Raw genomic sequence first — 24,251 nt, forward strand, 5'->3', positions numbered from 1 at the left:
AATCGGGGTGAGGTGAGAGGAGGGCTGCGAACGTTGGAGCCTGGATAGCAGGCTACAATGGGCCTACGAGGTGAGCGACGGGGGGGGGGGAAGGGATGGATGTTGGGGGATGTTTTTGTAGGGGGGGGTTCTTGGGAGGGGGGGAAGGGGTTCAATGTTAACAATGGACAGGGGCAGGCCAGGCTTATGGGACAGGGCCCGGTGGTATGGTGATGGTGGATAAGTAAGGTGGGGGGGGGGTGAGAGACCCCCAGTAAGGATAGTCACGTGGAACTGCGATCTAACTGTTAAAAGGACATTATATCCTTATGTAAGGATAAGTAAATCAGGTCTACGCACGTCACCTGCTTGCAACTAGACGGCAAAGCCCCGGGGAATCATTGGAGGAGTTCTACCTTGCGCTACTGGTGCTGGGCAGAAACTGTGGCACAAGAACATAAGAACTAGGAACAGGAGTAGGCCATCTGGCCCCTCGAGCCTGCTCCGCCATTTAATGAGATCATGGCTGACCTTTGTGGACTCAGCTCCACTCTCCGGCCCGTACACCATTTCCCCGAATCCCTTTATTCTTTAGAAAGGTATCTATCTTTTTCTTAAAAACGTTTAAAGAAGGAGCCTCAACTGCTTCACTGGGCAAGGAATTCCAGAGATTCACAACCCTTTGGGTGAAGAAGTTCCTCCTAAACTCGGTCCTAAATCTACTTCCCCTTATTTTGAGGCTATGCCCCCTAGTTCTGCTTTCCCCGACCAGTGGAAACAACCTGCCCGCATCTATCCTATCTATTCCCTTCATAATTTTATATGTTTCAATAAGATCCCCCCGCATCCTTCTAAACTCCAATGAGTACAGTCCCAGACTACTCAACCTCTCGTCATAATCTAATCCCCTCAACTCTGGGATCAACCTAGTGAATCTTCTCTGCACTCCCTCCGGTGCCAATATGTCCTTTCTCAGGTAAGGAGACAAAACTGAACACAATACTCCAGATGTGGCCTCACCAACACCCTATACAATTGCAGCATAACCTCCCTAGTCTTTAACTCCATCCCTCTAGCAACGAAAGACAAAACTCGATTAGCCTTCTTAATCACCTGTTGCACCTGCACACCAACTTTTTGCGACTCGTGCACCAGCACACCCAGGTCCCTCTGCACAGCAGCATGTTTTAACATCTTACCGTTTAAATAATAATCCATTCTGCTGTTATTCCTCCCAAAATGGATAGCCTCACACTTGGCAACATTGAATTCCATCTGCCAGACCCGAGCCCATTCACCTAACCTATCCAAATCCTTCTGCAGACTTCCGGTATCCTCTGCACTTTTTGCTTTACCACTCATCTTAGTGTCGTCTGCAAACGTTGACACATTGCACTTGGTCCCCAACTCCAAATCGTCTATGTAAATTGTGAACAACTGCAGGCCCAACACTGATCCTTGAGGGACCCCACTAGTTACAGGTTGCCAACCAGAGAAACACCCATTTACCCCCACTCTCTGCTTTCTGTTAGTTAACCAATCCTCTACCCATGCTACCACTTTACCCTCAATGCCATGCATCTTTAGTTTATGCAGCAACCTTTTGTGTGGCACCTTGTCAAAAGCTTTCTGGAAATCCAGAGATACCACATCCATTGGCTCCCCGTTATCTACTGCACTGGTAACGTCCTCACAAAATTCTACCAAATTAGTCAGACACGACCTACCCTTTATGAACCCATGCTGCGTCTTCCCAATGGGACAATTTCCCTCCAGGTGCCCCGCTATTTCCTCCTTAATGATAGATTCCAGCATTTTCCCTACAACCGAAGTTAAGCTTACCGGCCTATAATTACCCGCTTTCTGCCAACCTCCTTTTTTAAACAGTGGTTTCACGTTTGCTACTTTCCAATCCTCTGGGACCACCCCAGAGTCTAGTGAATTTTAATAAATTATCACTAGTGCGTTTACAATTTCCCTAGCCATCTCTTTTAACACTCTGGGATGCATCCCATCAGGGCCAGGAGACTTGTCTACCTTTAGCCCCATTAGCTTGCCCAATACTGCCTCCTTAGTGATTACAATCATCTCAAGGTCCTCACCTATCATATCTTTATTTCCATCAGTCACTGGCATGTTATTTGTGTCTTCCACTGTGAAGACTGACCCAAAAACCCTGTTCAGCTCCTCAGCCATTTCCCCGTCTCCTATTATTAAATCTCCCTTCTCATCTTCCAAAGGACCAATATTTACCTTAGCCACTCTTTTTTGTCTTATATATTTGTAGAAGCTTTTAATATCTGCTTTAATGTTCTGAGACAGTTTACTTTCATAGTCTACCTTACTCTTCTTTATAGCTTTTTTAGTAGCTTTCTGTTGTCCCCTAAAGACTTCCCAGTCCTCTAGTCTCCCACTAATCTTTGCCACTTTGTATGTTTTTTTCCTTCAATTTGATACTCTCCCTCACCTCCTTAGATATCCACGGTTGATTTTTCCCCTTTCTACCATCTTTCTTTTTTGTCGGTATGAACCTTTTCTGAACACTGTGAAAGATCGCTCGGAAGGTTCTCCACTGTTCCTCAACTGCTTTACCATGAAGTCTTTGCTCCCAGTCTACCTTAGCTAGTTCTTCTCTCATCCCATTGTAATCGCCTTTGTTTAAGCACAAAACACTAGTGTTTGATTTTACCTTGTCATCCTCCAACTGTATTTTAAATTCCACCATATTGTGGTCGCTCCTTCCAAGAGGATCCCGAACTATGAGATCATTAATCAATCCTGCCTCATTACACAGGACCAGATCTAGGACTGCTTGTTCCCTTGTAGGTTCCATTATATACTGTTCCAGGAAATTATCCCGGACATATTCTTTAAGCTCCTCCTCAAGGCTGCCTTTACCAACCTGGTTAAACCAATCAACATGCAGATTAAAATCTCCCATGATAACCGCTGCCCGCAAGTTTCGGGGAGCGAGCGCACGGAACTCCTAATCCGGGATGCCTTCGTAGCAGGTATGAGCTCCTCAGAAATTCGCCAAAGACTCTTAGAAAAAGACACCCTGGGACTTAGAGAGGCACGGGCCCTGGCAGGGTCCATGGATGTTGCCTCCAGAAATGCGCAGTCCTATGCGCCCGACCGCATGGCGGCCCCCTGGGCTGCGTGGCATCCCGCAGCGGCAGCCCCACAGACCTTCCCCGTGACCCCGCAGGCCTGCGCTGTAAGATGGCAGCACGGTAGCCTTGTGAGGGCAGCACGGTAGCCTTGTGGATAGCACAATTGCTTCACAGCTCCAGGGTCCCAGGTTCGATTCTGGCTTGGGTCACTGTCTGTGCGGAGTCTGCACATCCTCCCCGTGTGTGCGTGGGTTTCCTCCGGGTGCTCCGGTTTCCTCCCACAGTCCAAAGATGTGCGGGTTAGGTGGATTGGCCATGATAAATTGCCCTTAGTGTCCAAAATTGCCCTTAGTGTTGGGTGGGGTTACTGGGTTATGGGGATAGGGTGGCGGTGTTGACCTTGGGTAGGGTGCTCTTTCCAAGAGCCGGTGCAGACTCGATGGGCTGAATGGCCTCCTTCTGCTCTGTAAATTCTATGATGGCCTGCTAACTCCGTCAGGCCCCTCTGTTTCTTCTGCGGGCAGGCGAAGCACCCCCGCCAGTGCTGCCCGGCCCGCACCTCCACCTGCAAAGGGTGCGGCAAGAAGGGCCATTTGTGGTGGTCTGCCAGGCACGAGCAGTGGCCGCGGTCTCCAGCGACTTCTGACCGCTGCGGCAACCTTCCCTTCGGGCCCCAGGCGGCCAGCACTCACCGCCACCCCCCTATCCTAGGGCCACGTGCTACCCACGGGCACGGCCATTTTGCCCCTCGGACACCACGCTGGATGGATGGGCGCCGCCATTTTGTCCATCCCCGCCGCCATTTTGGCCATCCCCGACCACCATGTGCGACCCATGGGAGACGCTATCTTGGATGGGGCTCCAGGCCCCCAGCATGGCCGACTACACGCTGCCCGATCAAAACCCGCAGCTACTTCATCTGGCCTCGGTGACTCTGGACCAAAATCAACCTCGGACACTCGCATCAGCAACGACAACGGTCTTCATCAACGGCCACGAGACGTCCTGCCTGATCGACTCTGGGAGCACGGAAAGCTTTAAACACCCTAACACGGTAAGGCGCTGTTCACTTGTTACTCACCCTGTAAACCAAAGAATCTCCCTGGCCTCCGGGTCACACTCGGTGGAGATAAAGGGGTTCTGCCTAGCAAACCTCACAAACCAAGGCAGGAAATTCAACAAGTTCCGCCTTTATATCCTGCCGTACCTCTGCGCAGCTACACTCCTGGGGTTGGACTTTAATGTAACTTGCAAAGCTTGACCTTCAAATTCGGCAGCCCTATACCCCCCCCTTACTGTCTGCGGCCTCGCGACCCTTAAGGTCGACCCGCCTTCCCTGTTTGCGAACCTCACCCTGGATTGCAAACCCGTCGCCACCAGGAGCAGACGGTACAGTGCCCAGGACTGGACCTTCATCAGGTCCGAGGTCCAAAGGCTACTGAGGGAAGGGGTCATTGAAGCGAGCAACAGTCCCTGGAGAGCTCAAGTAGTGGTGGTAAAGACCGGGGAGAAACATAAGATGATCATTGACTACAGTCAGACCATCAACAGATTTACGCAGCTGGATGCATATCCTCTCCCCCTCATATCCGACCTGGTAAACAGGATCGCGCAATACAAGGTCTTCTCCACGGTGGATCTCAAGTCCGCCTACCATCAGCTACCCCTCCGTACGAGTGACCGCAAATACACTGCTTTCGAAGCAGATGGGCGGCTCCATCATTTTTTAATGGTTCCCTTTGGTGTCACTAACGGGGTCTCGGTCTTCCAACGCGAGATGGACCAAATGGCTGACCGGTACGGCTTACGCGCAACGTTCCCGTATCTTGATTACTCACCATCTGCGGCCATGACCAGCAGGACCACGACACCAACCTCCGAAAATTTCTCCAGACCGCGGAAATCCTTAACTTATAATAAGGATAAATGCGTATTTAGCACCGACCGTCTAGCCATTCTAGGCTACGTAGTGCAAAATGGAGATATAGGCCCCGACCCTGAATGCATGCACCCCCTTATGGAGTTCCCCCTCCCTCACTGTCCCAAGGCCCTGAAGCGCTGCCTCGGGTTTTTCAGCTATTACGCCCAGTGGGTCCCTAATTACGCAGACAAAGCCCGACCCCAATCCAGTCCACAACCTTCCCCGTGTCGACGGAGGCCCGCCAGGCCTTCAGCCGCATCAAAGCAGACATTGCAAAGGCCACGATGCGCGTCATCGACGAATCCCTCCCCTTCCAGGTCGAGAGCGATGCGTCCGACGTAGCTCTGGCCGCCACCCTCAACCAAGCGGGCAGACCCATGGCCTTCTTCTCCTGTACCCTCCATGCTTCCAAAATTCGCCCATCCTCGGTCGAAAAAGAGGCACAAGCCATAGTAGAAGCTGTGCGACATTGGAGGCATTACCTGGCTGGCAGGAGATTCACTCTCCTCACTGACCAATGGTCGGTGGCGTTCATGTTCAATAATACACAGCGGGGCAAGATACAAAACGACAAGATCTCGCGGGGGAGGATAGAACTCTCCATCTACAACTACGAGATCTTGTATCGTCCCGGGAAGCTAAACGAGCCTCCTGATGCCCTGTTCCGGCGCACATGTGCCACTGCACAAGTGGACCGCCTCTGAGCCCTCCACAAGGACCTCTGCCACCCGGGGGTCACTCGTTTTTCCACTTCATTGAGACCCGCAACCTGCCCTACTCCATCGAGGAGGTCAGGACAGCCACCAGGGACTGCCAGATCTGCGCGGAGTGCACACCGCACTTCTACCGGCCAGAGAGGGCGCACCTGATAAAGGCTTCCCGTCCCTTTGAACGCCTCAGTATGGACTTCAGAGGCCCCCTCCCCTCCACCGACTGCAGCACGTACTTCCTGAACGTGATTGACGAGTACTCCCGGTTCCCCTTCGCCATGCCCTGCCCCGACATGACCGCAACCACCGTCAGCAAGGTCCTCCAGGGTATCTTTACACTGTTCGGTTTCCCCGTGTACATACACAGTGATAGGGGGTCCTCCTTTATGAGCGACGAACTGCGTCAATTCCTGCTCAACAGGGGCATTGCCTCAAGCAGGACGACCAGTTACAATCCCTGGGGAAATGGGCAGGTAGAGAGGGAGAACGGAACGGTCTGGATGACCGTTCTACTGGCCCTATGATCCAGGAATCTCCCAGTCTCCCGCTGGCAAGAAGTCCTCCCGGAGACCCTCCACGCCATCCGGTCACTGCTCTGTACAACTACCAACCAGACACCTCATGAATGTCTCCTTGTCTTCCCCAGGAAGTCCTCCTCCAGGACCTCGTTCCCAACCTGGCTAGCAACACCCGGACCCATCCTGCTCCGGAAGCAGGTGCGGGCGCACAAGTCGGACCCGTTGGTCGAGAGGGTCCACCTGCTGCACGCTAACCCCCAGTACGCCTACGTGGCGTTCCCTGACGGCCGGCAAGATACAGCCCGCCGGAACCCCACGTGCACCCAAACCATTACCCCCCCCCTCCACAGCACCTCACAGGAGGGTCAGTCCTCCTGCCGCTCCTGCCTAGGCCCACCCACCCACCGACGCCCCCTACAGGCGCTCCCCTCTCGTCTCAACCGTTTGCCCCACTAGCGCCGTCTAGGGGTGACGAAGCTGCCATGGAGGCCGAAGCCACGCTCCCGGAGTCGCAGACGCCCAGACCCTCACCAGAATCACCACCGAAACTCAGACGACCCAGGAGGACGACCAGGCCACCCGACCGACTGATTGCTTCCCTGTAACTGTAACTGTAAACGAACACTGAATGGATATATCTTCCACACTTGTAAATATTCTCGACAACCCTGTAAGGAGGTATCACGGTACCTCCATATCTGATCATACCGTGTAAGATGCAATTGTAACCACTGGCCACCACCCCCGCCGGACTCCTTTTTAACAGGGGGTGAATGGGTATTATCACGTATTGCAGTACCCGAGAGGCTGAAGACCATTGGTTAAACCTAGGAGTTTACCATTGGCTGTTTGGTATGTAGCCCCGCCCTGACAGGCAGGGTATAAGAACCGGTGCCGTCCCAGCAGCCCTCATTCTGTACCAAAGCTGCTGGGGAACAGTTCTAGTCTATTAAAGTCTTCAGTTATGTTGCTACCTCGTCTTTAATTGTAATTGATCGTGCATCAATCATAAAGAACCACGGGGCTCAACTACAACCTCAGAGGACATTGTGCCTGCATGTGGCTCCTCGTTGTCCGTGTGTCCTTGATGCTGTGCTGCAGGGCACTCATCTCAGCGTTTTGCTGCTTTATGATTAGCCGATTGTTTTCTATGATTCTTTTGTTTTGCCTTTAGTTGTTCTTGCCGCTGCTGAGATATGCGTTGCATTGTGTTTATTATCCCATTTGACTCACGGTTTTGGTCGCTATGTCGTTGCAAGCTCTCGGAGGCAACCATGTCTTCTAAGCCCACCATGCTTTTGGTAGCAGCTTGATAGTACTTCTTTCTGAGCAGAATTGCGGTCTGAGCTCTGGATTAGTTCTCCGGCGTCAGTTGTGTCTTTTCATCTATCTCCTCGTATCGTTCCATGTCTTCCACTACAATATCGATGAAGAATGAATCTTCGTCATCATCTGTTGCACTGGTGTCCTCATCCTGCCTACTCCGGACGGCATTTGCAATACAGAATAGTCGTTTCTCATTTCATTTACGTAGTTGATACGCCTTGGCACCTGTGTTCGCTCCATGGACTGGCAGACTGGCATTTCTGGGCAAAATGGTTGCGCTTTGAGCATCTGACACATGTTGTGCCATATGCAGGGCACTTACGCGGGATGTGCATTCTGCCGCACCTCAGACACAAAGTGGCGTGCTCCAATGGTCTTCTAAAATGGCCACCCCTATACTGACCACGTTGGTCGTTTTGCTGCGACACAGCAAAGATGGCATTGGTCTCCCTTTCTCGTTTTGCGCCACTTCCCTGTGTTTGAATTTCAATGATTTGTTGCAAAGCAACTTGGCTGCCCTTGCATATTTGTATTGCATCGGATAAAGTCAAATCATATTCACGCAGCAATCGTTCGCGTAACGTGTCATTATAAGTCCATAAACAATTTGGTCCTTCATTAATGAATCCAGCAGGTCTGCAAAATTGCAGGATTGTGCTTTTAGACGCAAGTCTGTTACAAAAGAGTTGAATGCTTCGCCCGATTTTTGTAACCACAAACGAAAGACCTATTGCTCGATTTTTCTTCGGATGGCAGTAGTCATTGAAGCGTTCAATTATTTTATCACAGCTTTTCCTGTATTCCTCTGAGGCAATCTGGAATGTGTTATATAAGTGAATTGTCTGGAAACCAGCTAGAGTCATCAGTAGGGTCATTTTCCTCTGATCTGAGGCTTCCTGGAGACCCTGGGCCTCCATGTAAAAAGTAAATTGCTGTTTAAAGGCACACAGTTGGCATATACGTTACCAGTCATGAGGAGTGGGCTGGGAGTCTTGAGTGCTTCCATTTCGCTTCACCTGGTCGTCCGAGTTTTGCAACCGATCTCTTTCTTGTCGATCCTCCGATTCTCCTTTTTGATTTTTCTTGCCGTATCTAGCTTTTCCTAACTACACTCGTTTCACATTCACGCCGTAGTACCATGTAAAGTTCTCTATGCGCATGGGTGGCAGTGTCTTTGTCATTGACGTGATCAGAGAACGTACATTTTTGTAAATGAACAACACTGTTTATTAACTAATTTAAACATTAAAGTGTTAAATGATGTCTACTATGATTACAGTTGGATACTATGGCTAAATACAAATAACTATGATTAACTAGTATTAATTACTGTTGACTCAGGAGCTACTCGACATGCGACTGGACTCTACGCCTGCTATCCACATTCTGATGCACATGTGTCTGTGTTCCAGTAACGTTCTCCTGTCCCACGCCACATGTGGTCAGATGCTAGAATTGTAATCGATGCATACAGGCACTAATGTTTCTCTACAGTTTGGTTATTATATTATATACACAGATGATAATTCACATATCATCACAGGAAGGATATAGCAGAGACTCTGAGTACCATTTTATAATCTTCTCTGGCTACATGTGTGATGCTGCAGTATTGGAGGAGAGCAAATGTTGCACAGTTGTTCAAAAAGAGAGAAGAGACAAAGTGAGTAATTACAGGCCAGTCATCCAAACCTCATGGTCAAATTAGTGGAAATAAATTCGGAGGGACAACATAAAGCATTGAGAAAATGTCGTGACAATGGATCATAGCCCTCAGTTACTTATGGATATATTGAATCTTTTATGAAAGACGTCTTTTTTTTCAAATAAAGGACATACAAGCAAAAACTGGCTGAGAGTGTAAAGTGACCACTTGCTGGAATTCCTATGTGGAATGCACTTGTCCAACTAGTCCAGAGGGATTGGAATGTCACATATTTCCAGACAGAGACATTTCAAAGGAAGAGACGCAATACAAAAATTAAACTGTAATCTCCTGTCAAGATAATGTAGGCTGATCATCATCTCAGCAGAAGTCATCTCCTGTGAGTTATATCCCAGACTGTGGACATGATGAGAGTTGAAAGAAAGCAGTTTCTGGGCGAAACATATGCTTGCACCTTTTTTCCCATTCCAAGAATACACAAGAAAGAAATCGGGTTAAAAAAAAACTGCACTCTGTGTGCTAGTCTGGTGCTCTAGTTCAACTGAGCTAGTGTGTGCTGTGAAGGTCACAGTGGAAGACCACCCACAGGCATACCTGCACTTGCAGGTAAAAAGTCTCTCTCTCTCTCTGGTTGCTGAAAGCTAATCACAACTCAGCAAATCCACAGTTAAAAAGTAAACAGGACAACACCCTTCAGCTAACCTACAGAACCATGAATCTCCAAACCAACTGCTCAACTTCCAGAATCAGTGCTACCGGAATCACCCAACTTAACGGTCGCAACATTAACATCAACTCCTCACGGACAAGCCAAAGATTGATCCACATATCTTTTTAAAATTTTATTTTAGGACTCTCTTCTCATATCTAATCTGTGCATGTGTGTGTTGTGTTATATTATTTTCTTCTCTCGTTTTTAAACTAATTAACTCAACTCTTTATTTAACACAAGAAGGCCTGGTTAAATTGGTTTATTTTAAAACATAAAACATTTGGATTCAGCAAATGTATCCCCGAGGGAAGGGATCCTTCATTAATTAATCTTGTTGTGACCAATTTTGGGTGGGGGGTTGTTGAATAAAGAAGGGGAGCCAGTTCATCCCTCCACACCTGGGAGCTTTAGAAGTGGGGGGTATCTCATCAAGAATCATTACAAACTGTGGGGCCTCGCCTGGGGACCAGTCATAACAAGAGGCACAAATTAATCAAGGGCAGTCAGCATAGATTTGTTCAGGGAGGGTTTGTGAGAGTTTCACAGCTATTCAACTATAGTGTGCCTCACTCTACCCAGCTGACCAGTCGACACTCGGAGTTTCAATTCAACATCTTTTTACAAGCTATAGCAGGGGAGCTAAACATCAACCATGTGACTTGCCATCTCCCAAAACAAAGAAATGCAGTAGCAATTATACCTTTAGCGTATCTTACAAATAATTAACATATACCAGTCGAAAGGGTACAGTTGTTTAAAAGTTATGTCCATTCACAACTATTAATTAGGATTATATATAATATAACCTATGAGTAAAGTTATCCAATCGCAACTTGCGCACGTCTACTGAATTACATCACCAAACACATATTTATCTCTATTTACCTGCTAACCTCCACATCTAAGAATATGTTTGACTGGTGATGTATCAACTCCCTTGCCCATTGTCCCTTGGTCTGGTGGATACACATGAGCTGCAGCTGTCCAGTATTCAATTGAATTTTTGTGTGTGAGATTAAAGCCTCCCTTTTAATTAAACTCCCTGATGATCCTTGGGTGGTCTCTGAAGACAGCTTGAAACTATGGGAGTCAATGCTTTTGCAAAAATTCTCGGTCGCTGCCGTTTGTGAGAATTCAGTGGTTAGCAGTTTGTGTAATTCTGTCTTTTAACACTTTCAGAGGGTAATTTTTACCAAAGTGATTGAATGTTTTGAGGAGGTAAGGAGGGTTGAAGAGGGTAACCTATTTGATATACTTTACATGGATTTTGGCATGGTCCAATATAGCAGATTGGTCAGTAAACTGAAAGCTCATGAGATCCAAGGAGGAGTATGAGGTTGGATCTAGAATTGGACAGGAAGAAAAGGGTAATTGTTGTCAGGTATTTTTGTGACTAGATGTAGTTTCCAGGGAGTTCCACAGGTCTTAACACTAGACCCCATACTTTTCATCAAAGATTTAGACTTAAGCGTAGCGGGTATGATTAAGAGGTTTGTAGATGATACAAAAATTTGATGTGTGTTTGATAGTGAGTTCAAGAAGATATGAACAGAATAACCAACTGGTAAGGTGGACAGAAAACATGGCAAATGGGATTCAGTCTGAAGAAGTGTGCGTTAATGTCTTTGTGGAGGGCACACAGGCAAAGGAACGCACAATTAATGGCACAAAGCCGAGAGGTGTAGAGGACAACTGTGCATGAAGGTAGCAGGACAGGTAGAAAAGATGGTTCAGAAGGCGTACAGGATGATTTTCTTCATTTGCCGAGACATCAAATTTAAGAGAGAGTTTATGCCATGACTTTAATATGCACTATTTAGGCCACATTTAGAGTGCTGCGTACATATTGAGTCATACAAGCCTGTTGTTAAGAGTGGAGAATCTTAAGATATAAGGAAAGATTGAATTGCTCGGCTTGTTTTCATTAGAACAGAAGAGGTTGACGAGAGATGTAATTGATATGTAAAAAAAATCATAAAGGGCCTTTTTTTCTTCATTCCTTCATAGTATCAGGGCAACACTAGCATGGCCAGCATTTGTTGTTGCCCATTCCTAATTACCCGTGAATTGAGTGACTTGCTGGGCTATTTTGTGGCTCTCGAGTCACATATAGGCCAGACCAGGTAAGAATGGCAGATTTCCTTCCCAAAAGGCCATTAATGAACCAGATGGATTTTTTTATTTGATGATCAATAAGATTTTCATAGTCACTAATACTGAGGCTAACATCATACTCCAGAGTTTATTAACTGAGTTCAAATTCCACCAGTTACCATGCTGAGCTCACATAGGCATACCTAAAAAAATGAGGGGGGCAATTCTCCGAGCCCCGCGTCGGGCAAGAGAATCGGCGCAACCGCGCCACGATGCCCCGACACCGGCGCGCAATTCTCCGAGGTGCGGAGAATCGGCGCCATTTGCGCCGGCGCGTTTGACGCGGCGCCAGCCCGCGGGCCACTGGAATCGGTGGGGCCGCTGATTCTCCGGCCGGGATGTGCCGAGCGGCCGCGCGGATACGACAGAGTCCCGCCGGCGCCTTTCACTCCTGGTCGCTGCCGGCGGGAACTCTGCACGAAGGGTCAGGGGGAGGCCTGTGGGGAGGTGAACAGTGATCCTTCACCGGGGTGGGCCTCCGATGGGGTCTGGCCCGCGATCGTGGCCCACCGATCGGCGGGCTGGCCTCTCCCCCCCCGGGCCTACTTTCTTGCGCGGCCGGCCCCTGAACACCGACGGCATGTTGAGTCAGGGCCGGGGCACTGAAGAAGTCCCCCGTGCATGCGCAGGTTGGCATTGCGCCCATTTGGTGCCGGGAAAGGAGGCTGGAGTTGTCCCCGTGCCCGTTTCGCGCCATTGTGAAACGCGACAGCGTTCACGACGGCGCGAACACTTGGGCTCCATTTTGGAGAATCACCCCCGAGGTGTCAACCTGGTGTAGTTCCAACACAGGACTGTTAGTGTGCCAAGCAGCATGAACAGCAAATAATAGACAGAGAAAAGTGTTCCACCATCAACAGGTCAGATCTAAGCTCTGCAGCCCTGTCACATCCAGTCATGAATGATGGTGGACAACTAAACAACTAAACAGGAGGAGGCCCCACACATGTCCCCATTCTCAATGATGGCAGAGCCCAGCACATCAGTGCAAAAGACAAGGCTGCATTTGCAACAACCTTCAGCCAGAAGTGTCGAGTGGATGGTCCATCTCAGTCTCTTTAGGAGGTCTCTAGGATCACCCATGCCAGTGTTGAACCAATTCCATTCACTCCACGTGATATCAAGAAATGGCTGAAGGCACTGGATACTGCAAAGGCTATGGGGCCCGACAATATTCTGGCAATAGTCCTGAAGATGTGTGTTCCAGAATTTTCCATGCCCCTAACCAAGCTATTCCACTATAACCTCAACACTGACATCTTACTGGCAATGTAAATTATTTCCCAGGCATGTCTTGTACATAAAAGGCAGGATGAATTGTACCCAAGCAATTACCGCCCATTCAGTCTACTCTTGATCATCACTGAAGTAATGGGAGGGGTCACAGCAAAGCTATCAAGTGGCATTTGCTTACCAGTAATCTGTCACTCAGTCTGGGTTCTGCCAGGGTCGCTGAGCTCCTGACCTCAGTCCAGCCTTGGTTCAAACTTAGTCAAAAGAGCTGATCTCCAAAGGCGAGGGGAGAGTGACTGGATTGACATCAAGGCAGCATTTGACCAAATGTAGCAAAACTGGAGCCAATGGGAATTGGGGGGAAACTCTCCACTGGTCGGAATCATACCGAGCTCAAAGGAAGATGGTTGTGGTGTTTGGAGGTCAATCATCTCAGCTCCAAGACATCACTGCAGAAGCTCCTCAGAATAGTGTCTTATGGCCAACCATCTTCAACTGCTTCATCAATGACCTTCCCTACATCATAAGATCAGAAATGCGGTGTTCGTTGATGACTGCACAATGTACAGTGGCATGTATGACTCCTCAGATACTGAAGCAGTCCATATCCACATGCAACAAGACCTGAACTATATCCAGGTTTGGGCTGACAAGTGGCAAGTAAGATTCGTGCCAGACAAGTTTTTTTTCAATTTGTACTTGGAATGTGAGCATCACTGGCTGGGCCAGCATTTGTTGCCCATCTGGAGTCACATGTAGGCCAGACCGAGTAAGGATGGAAGATTTCCTTCCCTGAAAGAGATTAGTGAACCAAATGGGTTTTTACAACAATCGGCAAAAGTTTATGGTCGCCATTAGACTTTTAATTCCAGACTTCTTTTTTTATTGAATTCAAATTTCACCATCTGCCATGGTGGGATTCAAACCCAGGACCTTAGAGAATTAGTCTGGGTCTCTGGGTTACTAGTCCAGTGACAATAACACTATGCACTGCCTCCCCCAACTACCAGGCAATGACCATCTCCCAGGAAGAGATAATTGAACCATCATCCCTGACATTCAATGGCATTACCATCACTCAATCCCTCATTATCAACAACCTAGGGGTTAACATTGACCAAAAACCAAAATGGACTAACCATATAAATGCTGTGGCTACCAGAGCAGGTCAGGAGGCTAGGAATCTTGCGGCAAGTAACTCATCTCCTCACTCCCCAAAGCTTGTCCACCAACTACAAAACACAAGTCAGGAGTTTGATGGAATACCATCCACTTGCCTGGATGAGTGCAGCTCCTACAACATCCAAGAAACTTAATATTTTCCAGGACAAAGCAGCCCACTTGATTGGCACGTCATCCAAAAACATTCACTCTCTCCACCACAGACGAACAGTGGCAGCAGTCTGTACCATCTACAAGATGCACTGCAGGGACTCGCCAAGGCTCCTTATTTAGCACCTTCCAATCCCACTACCATCTAGAAGGACAAGGGTAGGAGAAACATGGGAACACCAACATTTGGATGTTCCCCTCCCGTGGCACTCACCACCCTGACTTGGAAATATATTGGCATTCCTTCTTTGTCGCTGGGTCAAAATCCTGGAACTCCCTCCCTGACCGAATTGTGGCTTTACCTCCACCAGAGTGACAGCAGCGGTTCAAGAATGCAGCTCACCACCACCTTCATTAGGACTGTAAGACCAGGTTAAAGTCCAACAGGTTTGTTTCAAACATTAGCTTTCGGAGCACTGCTCCTTCCCTTACTGTGCTCACCCCAGTCCAACGCCGGCATCTCCACATCATGCCTTCATTAGGATTGGGGAATAAATGCTGTCCCAGCCAACGATACACACATCCCATAAAATGAATATTAAAAATACAAATTGCCCATATTTTAGAGTGACTAATAATTTGTAAAGAGGATTTATGGGTTTACTTGCTTAAAATAACTCCCCCAACATATCAGGTTCTACAGACTTAACTATCTGGCTGGAAAAAACACTTTAAATGGTGAATGTAAAAGGTAATTAACCATTAAAAAGTAACAAGTCAGAAAGATAAAAAGCAAAATGTCAATTAACAGTATATTAACAGTAAGAAGAGTCTCAATATTAATATTATTAAAAACAAGTGTTAGGTGTTTGTAATTATAAAAGTCATAAACCTTTCTATTGCAGGTTATATTACTAGCCTTATTAATACAATTATTGATTAATTGCTTATTCTTAAATTGTGTCACAATGAAGGCTGTCTATTTAACTATTCTGGATGATTTCCAATAATGCAGCAACTTGTTTAGTTCTTGAAATGGCTTCTTCTGTCAATAATAATAATCTTTATTATTGTCACAAGTAGGCGTACATCAACATTGCAATGAAGTTACTGCGAAACTCCGCTCGTCACCACACTCCGGCGCCTGTTCGGGTACACAGAGTCCACAGATGTGCAGGTTAGGTGGACTGGTCATGCTAAATTGCCCTTAGTGCCCAAAAAGGTCAGTGGGTTACTGGGTTACGGGGATGGGGTGGAAGTGTGGGGTTAAGTAGGTGCTCTTTCCAAGGGCCGGTGCAGACTCGATGGGCTGAATGGCCTCCTTCTGCACTGTAAATTCTATGATTCTATGAGAATTCAGAATGTCCAATTCACCTAACCAGCACGTCTTTCGGGACTTGTGGGAGGAAACCGGAGCACCCAGCGGAAACCCACGCAGACACGGGGAGAATGTGCAGAGTCCACACAGACATTGACCCAAGCGGGAATCAAAATCGGGACCCTGGCGCTGTGAAGCAACAGTGCTAACCACTGTGCTATCGTGCCACCCATGTTATCAGAAAATCTCTTCTGATCTTGTTAAGTTTATAATGCTAAATAACATATTGATTCAGACTACAAACTTAATAGTGTTATAACTTCAAAAGTTGGCTCCACCTTTTGGAAACAACATTTTATTCCAACGATAAACACCTATTTGCAGAGCTTTAAAACAGTCTGTACATACTCAGCTCTAGGGCCCAACTGCTGGGACAAGTCCAAACACATCTCCGTGAATTCCCAACTCCCATCCCTGATTGAACTAGTGGGTCACATGACCCCTCCCTTCGAGAACATATCTTAAAGGGGCTAGCACCTTAAAGGGGCTAGTTACTACAGATAGTCATACTAAAACTACCAACACAACCTCACCTTGAGAGACAGTGAGGATATTAGACATGGGCAATGAAATCATCATGAAATTGGAGGTGGTCTTCTAATGTTGAGCCAATACATTCTGGAGGAAGTTGACCGGAAAAAGTTCCTCGACATTCCCGACTTCAGCGATGTGGGAAAGAGTTCTTTCTCTGCTCAATTGTTGACGTGCTTCACTTTGAACACAGACTCTACACATTCTGAGTTGTGAATATTTTCTCAAAACATTCAATAGCTGTTGTGTCATTTGGTCACAATTTTCCAAAGACGATCCGCCATGTGCTATCAGATGAGTATTAGTCCCAACCGCTTTCATGTAGATATTTACTCCTGCAGCAAGAGGCACCACTGACACAGGGTGATGCAGTCTGATCAAGATCATAAAAACATGGCAAACTTCAAGTGACCGCGGGGCACATCAATTTCTTAAGCCCCAGGACAATTTCAGTACAAAGCTCACCTTTGCCCTAATATAATGATATAAATACTCATATATATGCAAGAAAACAAACACAAAATGCTCATTTTGCACAAATCATTTCGCACAATAAAGTTCTGTCACTTCCATCATCCTCCGAACAGTCATCCAATTTCTCTGAGAATGAAATGCCTCTCTGCCCTTCTATTCATATGGAAATATCTTTCCTGTTTAAAAAAAAATCGAAAGGCAGACTGACTTGGGAGGTGATACATGTCTAAATGGAACTGAAGCTAATGGATTTCAGCACACCATCAAGTGAATCAGTTTAACTCAGCAACTTACAATCTCAGGATGCCTGACAGAGGCCTGAACATGCCACTAATGGCGTAGGAAATTACTGCGGATGCTGGAATCTCAAACAAAAACAGAAAATGCTGGAAAATCTCAGCAGGTCTGATAGCATCTGTGGAGAGAGAACGGGGCTAAAGTTTTGAGCTTGGATGGCTCATCGTAAAGCTTTGATGAAGAGTCATCCAGACTGGGAACGTTAGCTTTCTTCTCTCTCCACAGATGCTGTGAGACCAGCTGAAATTTTCCATCATTTCCTGTTTTTGTGGGAGTAATGGTGTTGCAGCAGGATGACACTTTCCAGAGGGAAGGGCTTCCTTTATTCTTAGTTTTAACTGGAAACCAGAGCAGCTGGAGACAGGACATTGGGGAGTGAACAGCTCTCAACTCTGCCAGAAGAAGCTGGACAGGACAAGATCGTTGAAAGATGCAAACCAGATAACCAGGGGATTGGGACAGGCGCCGGTTCCCCGATTCTCCAGGCCCCGAATCTCCTACCTACGGCCATTACTGGAGGCCCGCCCCGCCATTCTCCGCCCCCGACCGGCTGAAGTCTGGACGGTGTGGCTCTAACATGGTCCTGCTGGTCGGGATACTAGCTGGGTGGCTGCAGTCTCAGTCCGCGGCAGCCCTGGTCGGGGGCGGGCTGGTCGGAGGGCAGAAGGGAGGGCCTTATACGCGGACGGGCAGTTATTGGGTGGGGGGTCCGGGTCGGGCACGCGGCCTAGCAGGGGCACTATGTTTAAGGTTCAGCTCCACGGTCTGAGTCCACCATGGAGCACGGTTCGGCGGCTGGAGGCCGTCACTATACGCATGCACGGCCACTGACCCAGAAGTGCACGGGCCCGTACCTGCGGCAAAAGCTGCCAGTTTCACGCCGGTTCACTCCTAGCCCCCTGCAGGGCTAGAAATATGTGGTCCTTTCATGCCAGTTCTTCTGGTGTGAATGCCCACAGTTTTTACAACCGCGTGGGGACTTAGTCCCAAAAACAGAGAATCCAGCCCAGGGTGTTTTGAGCCAGGGTCCATTCTGGTATCTTCCCATCAAGTTATAAGGTCAACTGGGATCGCATCAAAAGGCTTGCGTTATATAATACACTTCATAATGTCCCAAAGCACTTTATAATCTATCAATAGTTTTGAATTGTAATCAGTGTTGTAATATGGAAAAGACAGCAGACAATTTGTGCACAGCTTTATCTCACAAACAGCAATGTGATGATGACCAGAAAATCTATTATTAATGTTTTTTAGTGTACTGGGGAGAACTCCCCTCCTCTTCTTCAAAATATCACCATGGGACCTTGTACATCCACCAGAAAGAGCACACAGGGCCACTGAGTTAATGATTCATCTGAGTGTTGGAATCTCTGGCACTCTCTCAGTACTGCACTGGGCGTATCTGCCTAGATTTCTGTGCTCAATTCTCTTAAGTGGGTGAAACTTGAACCTTTATGCATTGTCAGCAACTCATGTAAGTCCAGGAGTCCTTTTCTTGTTATTGTTTGGCCTTGTTTATTGCTTGACTCTGAGACAAGAGCCCTACCAACTGAGCCTGGCTGGTAAAAGGAGAAGTTAGAATGGGAAAGCCTCTGCCTAACTCTTTACTTCTCCACCTTGCCTTTCATTTCCTGATGGCCTCACATCACCTGGCTTCAGGCCTTGTTGCAGACCAGCATGATTGCTTCTGAAATGGTTGCCCACATTACAAGAGAAAGCCATGTCACATTACAACTTGGTCCATCAAGATATTCAGGTAACCTTCTCAACAAACATGTCTCTTAACCTAAGATGTGATTCAAGTCCAATGTAGATTTTCCAAGTGTCTTGGAAATGATTATTTTCTTTATAAAACTAAGGCTTGTGACTGTACTTTATTTATAATAAAGAACTCAGTACAGTTAATATAAAATTGGACAACATTTCACTTGGTGACTTTTAGATCTTGCAGGATACAATGGAGATGATTGGAACTCTCATCAGTGAATTGGCTGTTGTGTTCTGTGATATGTCATGAGATACACGGGACGTTTAGTTGTTTAACTAGAAAGATGATTTATTAACAAACACGTGGAAAGATAACTGGCAGATAACTATACAAATAATAACGACTAAATAAATTCAGTGAATATTACTGGAACTACTCTAAGTGCGACTATCCTCTTGTACGTCCTACTCCCAACTGGTGGGTATCTCTAGTCACGTGATGGATGTCTGATGCCACCTGATGGATGGAGGTCATACCAATACTATGTGCACTGATATACAACTATTTACATTCATGTGCACATGTATCACCACGTTGGCTACCCATTATTCACTCCACCCGATTTTTCTGTCTGCTGAAGGACTTTGAAAGGAAGATGATTACGATGTCTAACAGACAACTAATCAGTTATTGACCTCTCCCCATGATCACTAAACTTTCAAATCACCACCCACGAATAAAGCTTTATCCACGCAGCTCCAAGAAAATTATCACCAATCAATTTATTGTAAATAAACCACAAACTACATTGATCCATGATTGTTTGTTGGTGCTGCATTGTCGGCGGGTGTGTTGTAAACCTGCTGCCACGAGGAATTGGATTGCCATTACTCTAATCTATTTTTATAGAAACCTTACAGTTGGCAGAGAGGAGTTACTGCCCTCTGGGAGGCAGAGTTTAATTATAAACAAACTCTTATTCACTTGAATAGCAATGAAAATAGACCATTTCTTCCTTCAGCAAAGAAAGCAATTGAAGCAAAGTGTTAACAGTTGAAGCACATCCGCGTGTAAGCGTGCATTCCCTGTCAGGTGAGCAAAGGAAAATGTTTTTATGTATGCTATTCTTATCAAACTGAAACTGGTATTATCTTATGTGGTAGTCACTTGCTTCATTCTGAGGAACATTCAGTACCAGCTTATCTTCAGTACACATCTATATTTTTGCAACCTATTAACAAAATAACCTTTACGCATTGTCAGCAAATCATGTAAGTCTAGGTGTCCTTGCCTTGTTATTGTTTGACCTTGTTTATTGTTTGGAATATTTTAATAGCGGTTTTTCAAGATTCATCCTGAAGGTCTTGCTTGAACAAGCAGCGTTGCTAATGTAGATCCTTCTCTCTCTGGCTGACTGTTGCGAGATTCGGATGACTGTTCTGATGCATCAACAGAAGTCCCTAGATTTTCTTTTTATTTGTGCATGATTTGTGGGGTTTGCTGGTGAGGCCATCATTTATTGTACATTCCTAATTGTCCTTGAGAAGGTGGTGGTGAGCTGCCTTCTTGAATCGCTGAAATCCATGTGGTGTAGGTGCACCCATAGTGCTGTTAGGGATGGATTTCCAGGCTTTTGACCGAGCAACAGTGAAGGAATGATGATAAGGGTCCAAATCAGAATGATGTGAGACTTGGGGGTGGGGGGGAGCTTGCAGGTAGTGGTGGTGTTCCCATGCACCTGCTGCCCTTAACCTTCCAGCAGGTAAAGGCTGCAGGTTGGAAGGTGATGCTGAAGGAGCCTTGTTGAGTTGTTACAGTGTAGCTTGTAGAAGGTACACACTGTTGTCACTGTTCATCGGTAGTAGAGGGAGTGAGTGTCTAAGGTGGTGGATGGGATGCCAATCAAGCGGCTTGGTTTGTCCTGGATGGCATCAAGCCTCTTGAGTGTGTTGGAGCCAGGGCTGATTTAGCTCACTTGGCTCGACAACTGGCTTGTGATACTGAGCAAAGCCAGCAGAGCAGATTCAAATCCCATACCGGCTGAGGTTATTCACGAAGGCCCGCCTTTCCAACCCTTGCCCTCACCTGAGGTGTGGTGATCTTCAGGTTAAATCACCACCAGTCAGTTCCCCCTTGCTTTAAACAGCCTATGGTCATCTGGGACTATGGTGACTTTACTTACTTACTCATCCAGGCAAGTGGGAAGTATTCCATAACACTCCTGACTTGTGGCTAGTAGTGGTGGATTATCTTTGTGGAGTCAGGAGCTGAGTTACTCTGTGATCCCAGCTTCTGACCTGCTCTTGTAGCCACAGTATTTATATGGTTGGGTCCAGTTCAGTTTCTGGTCAATGGTAACCCCCCCCAGATTGTTGAGAGTGGGGGCTTTGTTGCGAGTTTCTTTTACTCTGTCTTTCCTGTGGCTTTGTTACAATTATGGCAATCAGTGAGTTTGCCCTTCCTTTTATGTCATCTATGTCCGAATGCTTAGAGTCGCCAGGTATCGAATGATACCACCACAAGTTTAAACTGGCTATTAATCAAAGAGCCAAACACCAGTTAGTTAGTTCAAAGTCAAGTGTACTTTATATACACACAATTAGTCATGCAACATAAACACTACTAGTTAACTACACCTATTACTAAGACAACCTGTACTGAACTTCAGGCACCCGGCTTAGGTCAGAAAACAGTGGCCGCTGTTCAATGCTGGGTCTCTCGGGTTCGAAGAAGTAACTGCTACTCAGCTGGGCTCATCCGTCTGGTAGCGGGCGTTGTACTTGGACTCGCTTCTGGTGTTGCTGCAATTGGCAATGGCCGTGACCGGGGTACCAAGGCCAAGAGAGCGCCAAGAGAGAGCGAACATATGGCAAACTCGTCTTATACTCGGGGGGTTTTCGCACTGTTTTGGATGGTCCTTCGATTTGGGCCTTACTAATTGGGTGATCCCTGATCACTCCGTTCGATTCCTTAGCCAATAAGTGGGCAGGGTTCTGGATGGCTGGGCGTGTCCTAAGCGGTCACTGACCCCGTTGTTTGTGTTTCCCTTGAACAGGGAGTGGCGCCGAAATGTCTGGGACTGTCCCAGTTGCTTGAGTACCAGTCCTTTGTTTTGATGAAGATGGGCCATCAAATGTTAATCGGCCCCATTAGAATGCTAATTGAACGGAGTTTCGATACCGTCTGGACCTTTTGCTGACAAATATGCATTTCAGGCTCTGAGCCTGCCTAAGTCTTGGCTTGTCCATTTTACCCGCCAGGCTTTGCGAGTTTCTCTGTACCTAGCTGGAAGTGGCCAGCCTAGATGGCTACACTCCGTCCTCTTGGTCCTCAACGCGAAGCGTGAAGGATCACAATTCTGGGTCTTCTTTGTTCTCTGAAATGCCGGGTACCCTTAACCAAGGACAGGTTCTACTCTACTCTGTCCTATGGGTCCAAAAACATTTACCTAATTTTCCCTAAACAACACATGTCTAAGAATTTCTAGGAGGCCATTTAACATTCGGTAAAAAGGGAACCTCTAACTGTCTCTAACTAGGCTACACTCATGCTGCTATTTAACAATCAAAGAACTTATCTTACAATACAAAAACTATCCGATAGCAGCATCACATTTCTTCCTATCACTAACATTCACATACAGAGAAGTAACTTTATTAACAAAAACAACAACCGCGAAATTTATTAAGGAGAAAGGTTCACAAAGAGTGTGGGGTTTGCTGGAGTCCGAGGAAGGGTGCTCTAAATGTGTATACTGGAGGGCGGGAGGCTCTCCTTCTCCATTTTCGCAATCTAATTGTCTGAATGACACTGTACAATATGGCTATCACTAGTAAGGCTTCCACTGTGTAGGACAGTGAATACCACATGACGAGGTTCTCACACCATGTGGGGTTATTGGTGGCTGGGTGTGTGTGTGGTGTAGTGTCCTGGCTGGGGGTGTTGTGTTGGGTGGTCGTGTTCGGGGCCTGTGTGGTGAGGGGGGTAGAGGTGGGTAACGCGCGCAACTGGACTGTTCCAGCGACGATCATGATGCCGATCATCAGGGTCATCTTCATCTTTCCTTCGCCATCGAGTATCTTCGTATCTTCCTCGGGGAACAAACATAGTATCTGTTATAATCGTGTTGTTTAACATCTCGTATGTCCGTCTGTTTCTCCTTAACGTCAATTTCCCATTATAATCGTCACCATTTGTGACTCCCACATTTTTTTTTAAACAACCATTTGCGGAGACAAGACATCTGGAAAAAAAATTCTGTGTTACAGTGCGAGCACTCTCGCAGCCTGTGGTCGATGAGCTGAGTGGGCGGACAATTTCTCCGTCCTCTGCAAACTTGTTTTTCCAACCAAGTGTTTCTGACATGTAAATAGTATGTGGTGGATAGCAACCAAAGGGTTGCCGGAAAGGGCAAAAGTTGTGGCAAAAAGCATTCTTTAAACCACAGGACTAGAAAAGAACAGCAAAAGAGTTTTGAAAACAAGTATCCGAATGGGGTGGTACGTATGATCCACAGCAGGGCAAGAATGGGTGGGATCCCCGGGTAGGGCAGTGATCAGTGCCGTTGCTCCACTACCCGAGCTTGGCTGACCAAATGTATAGGGGGTCCTCAGGCAGGGCGGGGATAAGTGCCATTACTCCACTGCCTGAGTGACCTTCCAAGAGCGGTAAGAATTTTTAACTGTATGGGCTCCAGACAAACTTGTTTCACTAACTGCCATGTGGCGTCGGAAGAGTAATTATGACTGCATCAAGAAATTTGGCGTGAGACCGAAAAAATGAACTGTATCAAAAATTTTAGTGAGATCGACACAAATAGTCGCACAAATAACAAACATTCAACATTTTAAAATAACAAATTCAAGAAAGGAAAGCGGGCAGACTCCATCAGGGTACAGGACACCGTAAATCTCAATCGGTTCCTGACTCTCATCATCTGGACACCTCAAGATTCCATTTCAAAAAGATTTTCAAAGGGGTTACCATGGTGGGAGTCAGACTCGGAGTTATCACCATCTCCTGGGTGCCAAATTCGTTCATGGAGTTTGCGTGCTAACGCGGCGTGTGCCGATGTGGGGTCCATTTAATCATTCCTCATCAGGCGACAGGAATTGTCACGGTGCCAGTGCTTCATGTTCCGTAGGGAGGTTGCAAGGGGGCTGTCGCTATCGTCGGGTGGCGGGTCAGGTTCCGGTGTGGGCAAATAAATCGTTTCAAAGAGGCTGAGCGTATCGTGGTCGGGGTCTCTGGGCCTGT

The sequence above is a fragment of the Scyliorhinus torazame genome, chromosome 1, assembly GCF_047496885.1.
Source record: "Scyliorhinus torazame isolate Kashiwa2021f chromosome 1, sScyTor2.1, whole genome shotgun sequence".
NCBI lineage: Eukaryota > Metazoa > Chordata > Chondrichthyes > Carcharhiniformes > Scyliorhinidae > Scyliorhinus > Scyliorhinus torazame.